This window comes from Eptesicus fuscus, chromosome 3 (genome assembly GCF_027574615.1).
Source record: "Eptesicus fuscus isolate TK198812 chromosome 3, DD_ASM_mEF_20220401, whole genome shotgun sequence".
NCBI lineage: Eukaryota > Metazoa > Chordata > Mammalia > Chiroptera > Vespertilionidae > Eptesicus > Eptesicus fuscus.
The window spans coordinates 66,772,743-66,786,036 of record NC_072475.1 but is presented as its reverse complement, the minus strand read 5'-3'; the positions used below and the strand labels follow the sequence as shown (position 1 = coordinate 66,786,036).

Sequence of the window (13,294 nt, the reverse complement as noted above, 5' to 3'; positions counted from 1 at the left end):
GTACACAGTAGATGCTGAGTAAATGTGTGTTGGATATGTATTGTCTGAGTCCTATGTAAACAGAATTAGAAGACAGCATATCTGTAGGGAAGGTCAGCATCTAATCTAATAATAGACAAATATGCAAATTGACCGCACCTTCGCTACACCTAAGCCACGCCTGCCAGCCAAGCCACACCCACCAACCAATCAGGATGAGTATGCAAATTGCCCCAACAAAGATGGCGGCTAATTTGCATATCAAGACAGCGTTCAAAGAAGCCAACAGCTGCAGAAGGGAGTAAAGCTTCGAAGAAGCAAGCAAGCGGGGGGGGGGGGGGGGGGGGGGGGAGCGCGGAGGCGGAGGCAGGGCGGGGGGTGAAGGGAAACTCGGGCAGGCTGGAGGAGAAGGCGAGGCGGGTGATAAAGGCGGGGCGGAGGCGGGGCCGGGGGGTGAAGGGAAACGTGGGCGGGCTGGAGGAGAAGGCGAGGCGGGGGACAAGGGAGGAGCGGAGGCGGGGTAGAGTGCAGCAGGAAATCCTATTGCAGGATTTTTCCTGCAACGGGAAAGCTAGTGTTAAATATAAGTATTAGTGCTTCTTTTCCGACGAAACACCAAATGGCGGATGACGCTGGTGCTGCGGGTGGACCCGGAGGCCCCGGAGGCCCCGGGGGCCCCAGAATGGGAGGTCGAGGCGGCTTCTGTGGAGGATTTTGGCAGCGGCATCCGGGGCCGGGGTCACAGCCAGGGCCGAGGCCGCGGAGCTCGTGGAGGCAAGGCCGAGGACAAGGAGTGGATCCCTGTCACCAAGCTGTGCCGCCTGGTCAAGGACATGAAATCAAATCCCTAGAGGAAATCTATCTATTCTCCTTGCCCATCAAGGAATCTGAGATCATTGACTTTTTCTTGGGGGCATCCCTCAGGATGAGGTGTTAAAGACCATGCCTGTGCAAAAGCAGACACATGCTGGCCAGAGGACCCGGTTCAAGGCATTTGTCGCCATTGGGGACTACAATGGACATGTTGGTCTGGGTGTTAAGCGCTCAAAGGAAGTAGCCACTGCCATCCGTGGAGCCATCATCCTGGCCAAGCTCTCCATTGTGCCCGTGCAGCGAGGCTACTGGGGAAACAAGCTCAGCCAGCCCCACACGGTTCCCTGCAAGGTGACTGGCCGCTGTGGCTCTGTACTGGTGCGGCTCATCCCCGCCCCCAGGGGTACCGGCATTGTCTCGGCCCCTGTGCCTAAGAAGTTGCTGATGATGGCCGGTATTGATGACTGCTACACCTCGGCCAGGGGCTGCACTGCCACCCTGGGCAACTTCGCCAAGGCCACCTTTGATGCCATCTCTAAGACCTACAGCTATCTCACCCCGGATCGCTGGAAAGAGACTGTGTTCACCAAGTCTCCCTATCAGGAATTCACTGACCATCTTGTAAAGACCCACACCAGAGTGTCTGTGCAGAGGACCCAGGCTCCAGCTGTGGCCACCACATAATTTCATACAAGAAAAGTAAAGTGATGATTTAAGCCTGCTAAAAAAATACATAAAAATAAAATATAAGTATTAGTGATTCAAAGTAAGCTATGAGCAAGTAGTGAAATATCTAAGAGAAATGGACCAAGGGTTGAAATTCAGTGAGCCCCAATAATATGAGTTGCTGTGAAGGTTTGAAACCAGAACCACATCAGCAGTGAGTGGGAGTCCAAAAGACCGTTGACCCTAACCAATAGCTGCCTATGCACTCTCTATTCCCCATTCTGAATTAACATCTGAAATACTATTTTATTTATAATGACATTGTGTACAACTTCGGATAGGGAACCATGATTGTGTAAGGCAATTATGACCATTCTTTTTCTAGTTTCTCAGCTCCTCAGTCTAGACCAGGGAGAATTACCAATAAGTAGACGTTAACCGGGCATATTCGGGAGGGAGGAGGGGGAAGAGAGACATGAATAATTGGCATGGTCCTTCCATTTTCCTTTTGCCTTGAACATAGGACATAAGAACTAGAGGTCCACAGGCCATTTCAAGGCCATTTCAGATTCATCAGCCTTTATTTCATAGACACTGAACTAATACTAACAAGTGTCAAACTCAGGATATCTTACTAAATAAGAAGCATAAATCTTTATTTCATCCATTTTACTGGTCGTTTACCTGTTAATTTCCAGATTTAGTTCACATCCTTCTGTGCAAATGACATTTCCAAACTCCCTTGCCAGCTGGCTTTAAACTAGTGTAGTCCATTGGCAGCAGTAGCCCGCAATTGGAGCATGAGAGGAATGGGAAAGCCAGGGAATTATCTTCTCTTCTGCTTCAGGCAGTATCTACACATCGGCTATGTCTCCTCCGTAATCTCAATACCTGCTGACTGTCCCTCTTCCATGGTCCTATGTTTCAACAAGAGGCCATCTTGTAGATTGAGGGTCAAGTGGCAGTGGCTCCTAAGCTCTGGCAATACCATTTCCTTCTTTTATTCCTGGAGCCCTGTGAATTGGTGGCTTTCTGCTACTGCTGACCTTTGAGATGCTTTATTAGGCTTCTCAGCTTTTTCAGCCCTTTTGTCATTAGTTCCCTGTATTAAATTATTGCTACTGGATTACCTGGCATTCATTGGGCTTTTCTGACTGGATCTTGACTGATCTAGCATCTTAGTTGGACTTTCCATTACATGACACAAACCATTTTCTGTGTGTGTGTTCTAAGAACAGGATCACAGTTTGTATGCTTTGAGCATTAGCACTGGGAGAGGTTTAAGAACAGAGTAGAATACTCTTTCCAGGCTTCCAAGGAGCGGTAAGAATCTGAGCAATTACTTCCACTTGAAACTTCTGCCTACTTTGCTTCCCACAGGATTTTCAGACTTCCTGGCTTTTCAGATCTTGAGCTGTTTACTATTTCTTCCTCTGTAAGTGAGAAAGATGCTTTCTGCCAGTGAAACTGATGTAAAAATAATGAAGGGAACTGCAAGGTTCCAGGACCTAATGCAAAAGCACTTGAAGACAGGCCTCACTCATGATCTTCCCATTAGCCAGCTTTCCAGGGGCCAGCCTCAAGGCTGAGAGGAGGCTGAAGAGCTTTCAACTCTAAAGGCTCTTGTTTCCTAATTTCTTTATCTTTAAGTTAGGAGACAAGTAGCAACAAAACTATGAATATCATTGCCTAAGAATCTTTGATCCCTTTTTCCACGTCCCTTCATCCAGTTTCAAAAAGGAAATACCATGGACTTTATCACCCTCATTCATTTGGCCCCATCACATAGAGTCCAAAAACATAATTTTCTTAGATTGATTATTGGAACAGATCCATTTTCCACATCTTTGTGAACACAGCTGCTGATTGCCTTATCAGACGGAGCAGGGAATAGGCGGCACAAAAGTTTATTTTTCTTAGTTAAAAATAAAAGCATAGCCAGACAGCAGTCTGGGACTAGGGTGCTGAATGCAAGGATGAAGAACACTATTTTAAAAAGGGGAGCTAGAGAGAATGGCCACACTCAGCTCTAGGGGGCCTGGCTTTTTTGTTATTTTTTAATGCCTGTGACCTGACCGCTATTGATGGAATCTGTGAGTTCAGCAGATTCCAGCTGTGCTCAATCTACAATGAAGATCAGTGTTATTCTAAATCCCCAAACTCTCACTATAGTACCTTTCCCCAAACCTTATTAAGGCCTCCAACAAATGCCACATACCACAGGTCTAGAGATGAATAGTGTTGGTTCACTAACGTTGAATGTAAAATTTGAGAACAATGTTTCTCAACTTGAGACGCATATTAGAATCCCTTGAGAGTTTTAAAAATTACTGATGCCTGGGCGCCAGCCCCCAGCATTTCTGTATTAATTGTGTTAGGTGAGCTTAGGAATCAGAATTTTAAAACTCCTCCCAGGTTTTTCTAGTTGTAGACAAGACTGAGACCCACTGCTAGAGAATGCCACATCTGAGGTCCACACCTGCACACCAGAGGACACATGGGGCAGGATTGGACAGGTGCCAGTGAAAATGGTCTTGCCCATGTAAGGCCTACCGTGGCTCTGAACATCACTTCTTTAAATAATGACTGGGGCTTGAGGATGGACATTCACCCTAGTATGCTTTATTTTCCAGCAATACAAAACCCCACAGATTTGAATCAACACTACAAAGACATCAAAACCTCTCCATCCTCCAACTAGCAAGTAGGTAGGATTCATGGGCCAAGGATGAATGCCTCTTTATCTGTTACTTGTTTCCTGGACATCATATTCAGTCAAACTGAACTCACACTCATAACCAAATCATGAGAATACACCTTCTGCCCCACAATTCAGGTAGACCTAAAAGATATACTATCTCTTCCCTTATTGCTATTCCAACCACATGCATCTGACCCTAAGAGGAGTAGTACGATGAGGACTTCAAATTTCTAAGAATTAGAGGGACATCAATTTGACTTTAAAGCTTTGCTGAAATCGTGCATTTAGCAAAGGACCAACATATTTCCCTCTGATGTCCTTATGAATATGTGAGTAATAATTTTCCCCCCCATGTTACATGAAAATCCTTTGTGGACTTTTCCAGAGTCTCAACTCTAATCATGGTTAAACCAACAAAGGGATTACAGCCTTATCAGTGGTTTCTTTTGCAAGGCTGCCACATAGCTCTGCCAGAGACAGTATTCTGTTTTCCCACTATGCTGAGCTCAAAGATCCCATTAAATAAAGTTGAGCTCTTTAGTTATACAGAAACATAAAAAGACCTCTCACTATGATTTGGAGTTATATTTTCATTTAGGAAAAATAGTGTTCAAATACTAAACAATGTTGACCCGCTATAACTCAGAAATCTGTATGTGATAAAGGAGGAAATTCTAAAATTTCTTTAGTGAAAAAAAGCACTACATATTCAAAACAACACACACACACACACACAGAGATTTTTCCATTTTTCTGTATCCTAGCTATTGATGTAGCCCACTTAATAATCAATAATGCCTGAAGAGTTTTTCAGTGGATAAACTAGTGAGAACATTAAATATTCATTCATAGCACAGGACAAACCTGGTACTAAACTTCGCAGAAACAATTCTCAACCATTTTTCCAATACACAATTAGCTGAGCCAATCTGAGAATATGGTATTTTTTGGGCTTAGTAATAGATATCTTGAGAAATATATTATAGATAATGTGGCACATCTCTACTAAGTAGGTTTCCATAGACTAAAGGTTTAATACTGCCTGCATCCTAAGTAGACAAATGTAATGAAATAGAAGGACCATGTCCAGGTATACCTAGATCCAATCAACCACTTTAACCCAAACAAAATTATTCCTATTTCTATGAACTTAAATATCAAGGAGGCCATCTATTTTATATCTTCAGATGTCTAACACTATCTTTCTACTGACACACGTAAGAATTCATGCCACATCTACTCCGGTGAATTTCCAAAGGTGCAATGATGAGTGATTTAGTAGGCGATGAAAAAGGGTTATAAAATTAAAAAAAAGAAAAGAAAAAAAAAAAGAAAAAGGGTTATAAAATTGAATTTTCTGGAAGGACATTGATAAACCCATTCTACACTACATTTTGTTCATTAAATTGTGGCTATTAAATCAGCTTGGTTGAGCCTCTGGCCATGACCTTCACATAACGAGAAACATTACATTTTCCAAAAATACCTGTAACAATATCTCCCATCCTTCCTACTTTCTAGCTTTATACCCTTGGCAATTTCTCTTGGTTTGAACCTAGTCAGGGATTCTGGCTACTTCTATTATTAAAGTAGAGCAAAGTGATGTGTGACTTTTTCTTATTTATAAAAGGTGATGTAGCTTTTGTCTTTTCCACTAGAACACGTATACTTGGAGCCCATAACTGCCATGTAAAAAGTCCAGCTACCATGAGGTCACCAAGCTGTCAAGAAGTCAAACCACATGGAATGGCCACAAGCTGATTCTGTATTCAACATCCCAGTGGCACTCCCAACAAATAATCAATACCAAGTGTGGTCTCTGGGTTGAGTCATCTTAAACATCCAGCTCAGTCTAGCCTTCAGATGATAGCAGCCCCGGGGACATCTTATTCTAACTGCTTGAGAGACTCCAAACCAGAACCTCCTAGCCAAGCTCTCCTGAAATTCCTGACCCCCCAAATAATGAGTAAAATAAACTTGCTGTTTTAAGTCATGAAATTTGTGGTAAGTGGTTATACAATAGTAGCCAGAATAGAATTATTTCAGAATTACTTTTACTTCCTATTCTTTAGTCTGTTTCAGAATCTAAGAAAATCAGAAGTTTCTGGATACCTTCAGGAAAGGACCTTCTTTTATTAAACACTTTACCTCAAACATTCCAACATCCTGGTGTTCCTAGAATTTGGTAACAGTTAATAGCCCTGATAAGCAGTCACAATATGTAATCAAGCAGAGAAAATTACACTGAGTGGGCAAATTATTATGCTCTCTGAAAGCATAATAATCTGGCCACTCAGTGTATATCCTATATAATAAAAGGCTAATATGCAAATTATCCCCTTGACCAGGAGTTCGACCAGCAGGCAGGCCAGCCAATTGCCCATGTCCCCGCCCCCTGGCCAGGCTGGCCGAATCCCACCCATGCACAAATTCATGCACCGGGCCTCTAATTACACACACACACACACACACACACACACACACACACACACACACACACTGAGTGGCCAGATTATTATGCATTAAGAGATCATAATAATCTGCCCACTCAGTGTATATTTACCAGAACTCTTCTAAGAGAGGTTGCTTGGTATGTTTAGGAAAATATACTTTATCAACTACATGTTGGGGATGAGATGAGAGTAGGGAAGAGTAAGACATTCAAGTCCATGTTCAAATAAATAGTAACAAATATTCTATGGGGAGAGCCTATTCACTAGAGGCTTTTTGGCTTTGTTGAGGGCCTAGCTGAGTAGAGAATGCAAATTTAGGACAAGAATGGAATTGCTCAGCAAAATAGAGGAAACCGAATCGTTTTTGGAAAAGGAGAACACCCTGTTTGCTGAGTAGCCGAAATGAGAACTTTGGGGAACAGAGCTATTTAACAATGTCTTGAAAGAGCTTGCTATTGAGTGTGTAAAGATAACTTGATCCCCTAGTCTCTTTACCAGAATTTGGTAAGCTATACATCACTTGGTAATTTTCATGTTACTACTGGTTTACAGAAATATAGAAATGTTGAGGTTAGCAAGGGAATGAAAAAAAAAGGCTACATAGAAGCCAGCAGATATCTAAGTTACATGCACATTGGTAAAGATATAGCAAGGAAAGAACATTTTTTTGAAAAGGAAACTGAAAAGAACATTTACTGTAAGGTATCACCAATTAATGAAAGGCTCATCTATACTAATAATAAAAGCCTAATATGCTAAGTGTCCGGTCGTCCAGAGACCAGTCCACTATTCAGCCAATCAAAGCATAATATGCTAATGATATGCTAAGGCCACTCAACCACTATGACATGCACTGACCACCAAGGAGCAGACAGTTGACCAGTTGACCAGTCACTATGGTGTGCACTGACCACCAGGGGGCAGACGCTTCAACCAGTAGGTTAGCTTGCTGCTGGGGACTGGCTGATTGGGACTGAGCAAGATGGGCCAGATACATCCAGGAGCCCTCTCATGGCCACTCCTTGGCTAGCCAACCTCCTACATCCCTCCCCAGCTGGCTGGCCCCAATTGACCCCAATTAGGACTGGGCGAGACAGGGCTGGACATGCTCTGGAGCCCTCCCGCAGTCTCTCCCGGCCTCGATCATGCATCGGTGGGGTCCCTTGGCCTGGCCTGCACCTTTTCACAATCCAGGACCCCTCAGGGGATGTTGGAGAGCGGGTTTTGGCCTGATTCGGCAGGCCACTCCCCTCGGGAAGGTGCCAGACGCAGGGCTCACTGCAGCAGTGCAAGCCTTTCCCAATCAGGACTGATTGGGCACGAGCCCACGGCAGGTGCAGTAGGGCTAGGGTGAGCGGTAGTGGCAGGTAGAAGCTGCAGGTGGCATTGAACTGCAGGTTTCGGCCCAATCCCCACAGGCCACCTCGAGGGACCCTACCAGTGCATGAATTTGTGCACTGGGCCTCTAGTCTATAATAATAAAAGTGTAATATGCTAATTAGACCAGACAGCGTAACGACCTTCAGGACGTCATTCTGGATGTCCTTCCGGAGGACCTTCTGGATGAAGCACAGCAGCAGAGGCCGAGGCAGAGGCGATTAGGGGTGATCAGGTAGGCAGGTGAGCAGTTAGGGGTGATGAGGCAGGCAGGCAGAATGGTTAGGGGTGATGAGGCAGGCAGGTGAGTGGTTAGGAGCCAGCAGTCCCAGATTGTGAGAGGGATGTCCTACTGCCAGCAGTCAGATATCCCCCGAGGGGTCCTGGATTGTGAGAGGATGCAGGCTTGGCTGAATTTCATGTACTGGGCCTCTAGTTTTAAATAAAGAGCTTTATAAACACTTCTATGCCCATGGAGAGAAAGCACAGGTACACACAGGAATTCCTAAAAACTCATTAGCCTGTGTTTTTTTCCCCACATTGTGCTGTGAATATACAAAAAGGGTCCCATTAAAATGGCCCAAAGATTTTACTAACTGCTGGCAGGGAGTTTTGTCTCTTCCTATCTTTTTCAACCCTTTCACAAATTTCCTCTCATCTGTTCCACTTGTAGGAAACAAGTTCTGCTGTGATTCTATTCTGATGAACAAATCTTCCCTAAATTGTTAATAACTAGTAATAAGTGAATGTATTTATATGTATTTTATATCCCTGGGTCATTTGCATCTATAGCCTATAGGAACCTTGCCCCACAAAGTTGGGTATGAGGAAAATTTACTGTTTCTTTATTTTCTTCCAATTAAATCCAAGTTTATGCCTCTTCCTTCCTGAAATTGTAGAAAATTTCAACTTTCATCATTATTGGGATTGGTGGGAAAATGTCTTCCCCTTTTTTAGGTGCCAAAAGTAATCTAGGAGCCGGTTGTGGTTCCTGGAAATAGAGACAAAAGTCACTGGCCTCAGCCCATCCTGACTTGCTGATGTACATTGCACCGATTGGCTTACTCTCAAGCTTGGTGACTCCAAAGTTTCCTCTGTTGGGTGCAGGTGGAGAAATTGTAGCTAAGGCTGGAGTCCTGAGCTAGCATCCATCCAGCCTCCTTAGGTGCAGCTTTCCTGGGTCCTGCCTTCAACTAGGGTCTTGCCTTCCATGGTGTGGGATTCTCCATGCACAGTCCCATTCCCTCCAGCTTGGGGAGCCATCCTTCTCAAAGAACACTCACTTCTCCCCATTTCCCTAGTACAATCCATTCAAGGAGATCAATGAGTCCTTGGGGATATAAAAGCCAGGAAGAGCCACTGTCTATAGTCATTTTTGCTTTCTGTACCCACAACACAAACCTCCCCTGAGGCAGGGGCTCAGAGGGCAAAACTACCTTCTGAAAAAGGGAAAGGAAAACATGCTATGAAAGGAAAATACAAATTAATGCTTCCACAAAACACTCACACATGTATTTGACAAGAAAACAGTATGGCAGTTCCTAAAAGAATTTAATAATAGAGTTACCATATGACCCAGCAATCCCTCTTCTGGGTATTTACCCAAAAAACTTGAAAACATTTATTCCCAAAAATATATGCACTCCCATGTTCATTCACAGTGACCAAGATGAGGAGACAACAAACATGTCCTTTTAAAAAAAAAAGTTTATTGATTTCAGAGAGAGGAATGGAGAGGGAGATAGAAACATCAATGATGAGAGAGAATCACTGATCAGCTGCCTCCTGCATGTCCCACAATGAGGATCGAGCCCACAACCCGGGCATGTGCCCTGACCTAGAATTGAACCGTGACCTCCTGGTTCAGAGGTTGATGCTCAACCACTGAGCCACACTGGCTGGGCTCAATGTGTCCTTTGATAGAGGACTGGATAAAGAAGGTGTGGTACATATATACTATGACATACTACTCAGCCATAACAAAAGATGATATACTGTCATTTTTGACAACATGGATGGACCTTGAGAATATTATGCTATGTGAAATAAAATAGTCAGAAAAAGCTAAGAATCATGTGATTTCACTCATATGTGGGATATAAAACTGAAACTCATAGACAGACAACAGTATGGCGATTACCAGAGAGAAGGGAGTGGGGAGATAGTAAAGGGTAAAGGGGGCCAAATATATGGTGACATAAGATGATTTGACTTTGGATGGTGGGCACAGAATGCAATATACAGGTCATGTATCATAGAAATGTACACTTGAAACCTATATGACCCTATTAACCATTGTCACCCCAATAAAATTTAAAAAGATATCCAGAAGTAGTAATGTTTTCACCCACAGGAATGGGCTTTTAAAATAAGTCCTCTAGCACTCCTCAGGTCTGGACAGTGATCCGTCTCTGGAATGACTCCACCACCTGAGAAGCACAATGCACTTGAGAAAATCCCGAGTTTAGGGATGTTGTTCTTGGAGTCACCCCTTGGGAGAGGAGAGGAGCCTGCGAGGACACAGTCCTGAACCATCTCTTAGAAGCAAACATTTGGGAAGACATTGTCCTGCCCCGGCCCCTGCCCTCCAGACGAATGTCAGCACTAATTCTGGTGAGTTAGCCAAGGGCAGGCCCAGCCCTACCTGACTCCTGCCAGAAGCAGCTGCCTTTGAAATCAGCAACAAGAGCTTTCTGTGTCGGGAGGAAGCAGCAGGACCCGTGGCACTGACCTGACCTCCCTTTTCCTGCACGCCACTTGTTTACAGACAGCAGGGCGTAGGGAAAATGAGGTCAAGGAGCCACTGCTGCTTCCCTCTTTTCCAGGCCCAGGGACCTGGGAGATGGTCCTCAGAAGCAGACGCTTTGGTCCGCGGCCGTGGTGCCTGGGAGGCTTACTCGCTGACATGTGACTTCAGAGGGGTTCTACCGTCCAGAATGGCAAACTTGGAAGGCTGAAAGGACCTCTGGCTTCTTATTCTTTGTAGCAGCTTCATTTTACACAAGAGGTAAACTGAGGCTCGGGGGATTAAGTGGCTCATTACAGGTACCACAGCTAATAGACTGGACACTCCAGGATTACAAACTAAGATTTCTGGTTGTCTTTACCCATGTGTGGCCTTTTGAATATGTATATTTCACCAAAAACAGTTAGGTTTACTTGTTATTCTAAGCTAGATGCTTGAAGAAGACCTAAACTTCCAAACATTAAGAGAGGCTGACTCCCTGTTAGAAAGACCAGACAGGTTGTTCATGACATTCTAAGCAAAATTATCTGTCTCTGGTAGACACTGATAGACCACAGTTGATAAGGGAAGTCTAAACACGTCTCTCAATTATTTTACAAAGATTTACTTCCTATTTATAAGCTGTGAGCATTAGTGTGTACAGTGGGTGTGTTTGTGTGTGTGTTAGAGGTATCCATGGGGTAGACAAATAAGCTTTGATATAGAGCTGGGCAAAGTCAAAGAATAAGCACATTGTATACAACGAGAGTGTTCTGTGGCTTTGAAAAACATTGTGGCCAAACAAAATGTTCTGCCAGGGGCAACACGGGCTAGCCTTCTATCATCTCAATGTGAACAGGTTATATTTTCAGGCTCTATTGGTCTTCAAGGCCCAGCCTAATAAACTCTGTTCTTGTGTACCTGGGTTACCCAACAAGACCAACAGTTCCAATATTACCAAATATTTGGTAGTATGTAAGGGATTATTATGAAGCTAATTTTCTGCTATTTTCACTGAACTGTACCTTTTTCAGAAAAATTCTCAGTCCTCAATAAATTCCTCTGAAAGGGGGGGGGGGAGGTAAATTTCCATTGAGAAGTTGTAGCCTTTTAAAACACTTTTCAACTGGATGCTGTTTCATTATGGCCATGTAATAGTAACCGTTAGCTGACGGCTTACTATGCACAAGTACCATACAGACATGATCACATTTAATGTACAAGAAGGGCTCAAAGGCAGCATTTGTCACACTTTCAGACACAGAAACTGGAGCTCAGAAATTTTAAATATATCCCCTTCAAATGATTAAAGCAAAGTCCTGCTCATCATCTTTGGAACACATTGCCTTCTTTTGACCATCTTGTGCCTGAGCTCCTGAGAACTTATATCTCAGATGAAACAACGAAAGCAACTCACAATGTCTCTTTCTGGAAGAATGTCACACTGCCCCAAATGTACAACCCAGGCCCCTCTTCAACAACACTCAGAAATTCACTGGTATTTATTCCATGCTCTTGCCCTCAGCCTAGCAGACAGTGGGGAAGGGGCACTGACTTTCCAGAGAGAGATTGACTTGGGTTTGAATTCTAACCTTGCCACTTTCTAGCCTCAATTTCCTCATCTGTAAAATGGAACTAATAAGACAAATCTGCCTCATTGGGTTTTTACAAGGATGGAAACTACCACATGCAAAGTGTCTGGCGTGCAATAAACCCTCAAAAATCATGTCGTCAAGATTTATATAAATCACCAATCTAAGAAAGTTAGTTCTGATTCTCTTTCTTACTCTTACTTTTCCCCAGATGGCTGTCATTTTCAAGTGTGCCCTGTAATTAAATCCTTTCATTCAAATCACTTTCCTGAGGCTTATGGTAATACATGCACTTTAATTTGTTGTTCTGATAATCCATTTTCTAGTTATTTCTGAACTTTGGAATAAAAGAAATAAAAATGTTGTACTTATTCATGTTTCTTTCTTCTTTAAAATCCCTAGGTGAGGTCATGAAACCATTACCTCAGAGTGCTCAGACATTATTAAAACAAATTACTCTGGGTCAGTGTAAGGGGAGCCCTAACACTCATTCCGACAGAAGGGGTAGAGAGGCCCCTGAGCAGGAGTGAAAGAATGGATCTCTTGTTGACTCACACCTGACATTATTTAGAAATGGCTTGTTTTCGTAGTATGACCAGATGGCTCGAAGCCATATATAAAAACATTCTAACCCACACCAATTTGCTTGACAAGTGTCCCACAACAAGGTAGTTAACTGAAGTGCATGTGTCTTATTTGGGGGTAAACTTTGTTCAAGGATTGCATGTCTGCTGATGAGAGCTCTTTTGGGGGAATACTAAAATCCTGACATTAATGGGAAAAGTATGTGCTTGAGCCACTAACTTGTAATGTGACATGAGTAAACTGTTTAATTTCTAGGTCTTCATTTCTTCATTTATAAAGCAGGGATAATAATATATATCTCAGAGTTCTGGTAATATTTAAGGGATTGTTTTTTTTTTCTTTGAATCGTTTTTATTTTTTTAATTTTATTTTATTGTTTAAAGTATTACAAATAGTAGTACAT

At 43.3% G+C, this 13,294-nt stretch overlaps 1 pseudogene; it reads left to right on the top strand.

Annotated features, from left to right (window-relative positions):
• Nucleotides 1-574: 574 nt before the first annotated feature.
• On the top strand, nucleotides 575-1,508 carry LOC103290681 (40S ribosomal protein S2-like; annotated as a pseudogene).
• Nucleotides 1,509-13,294: the final 11,786 nt, after the last annotated feature.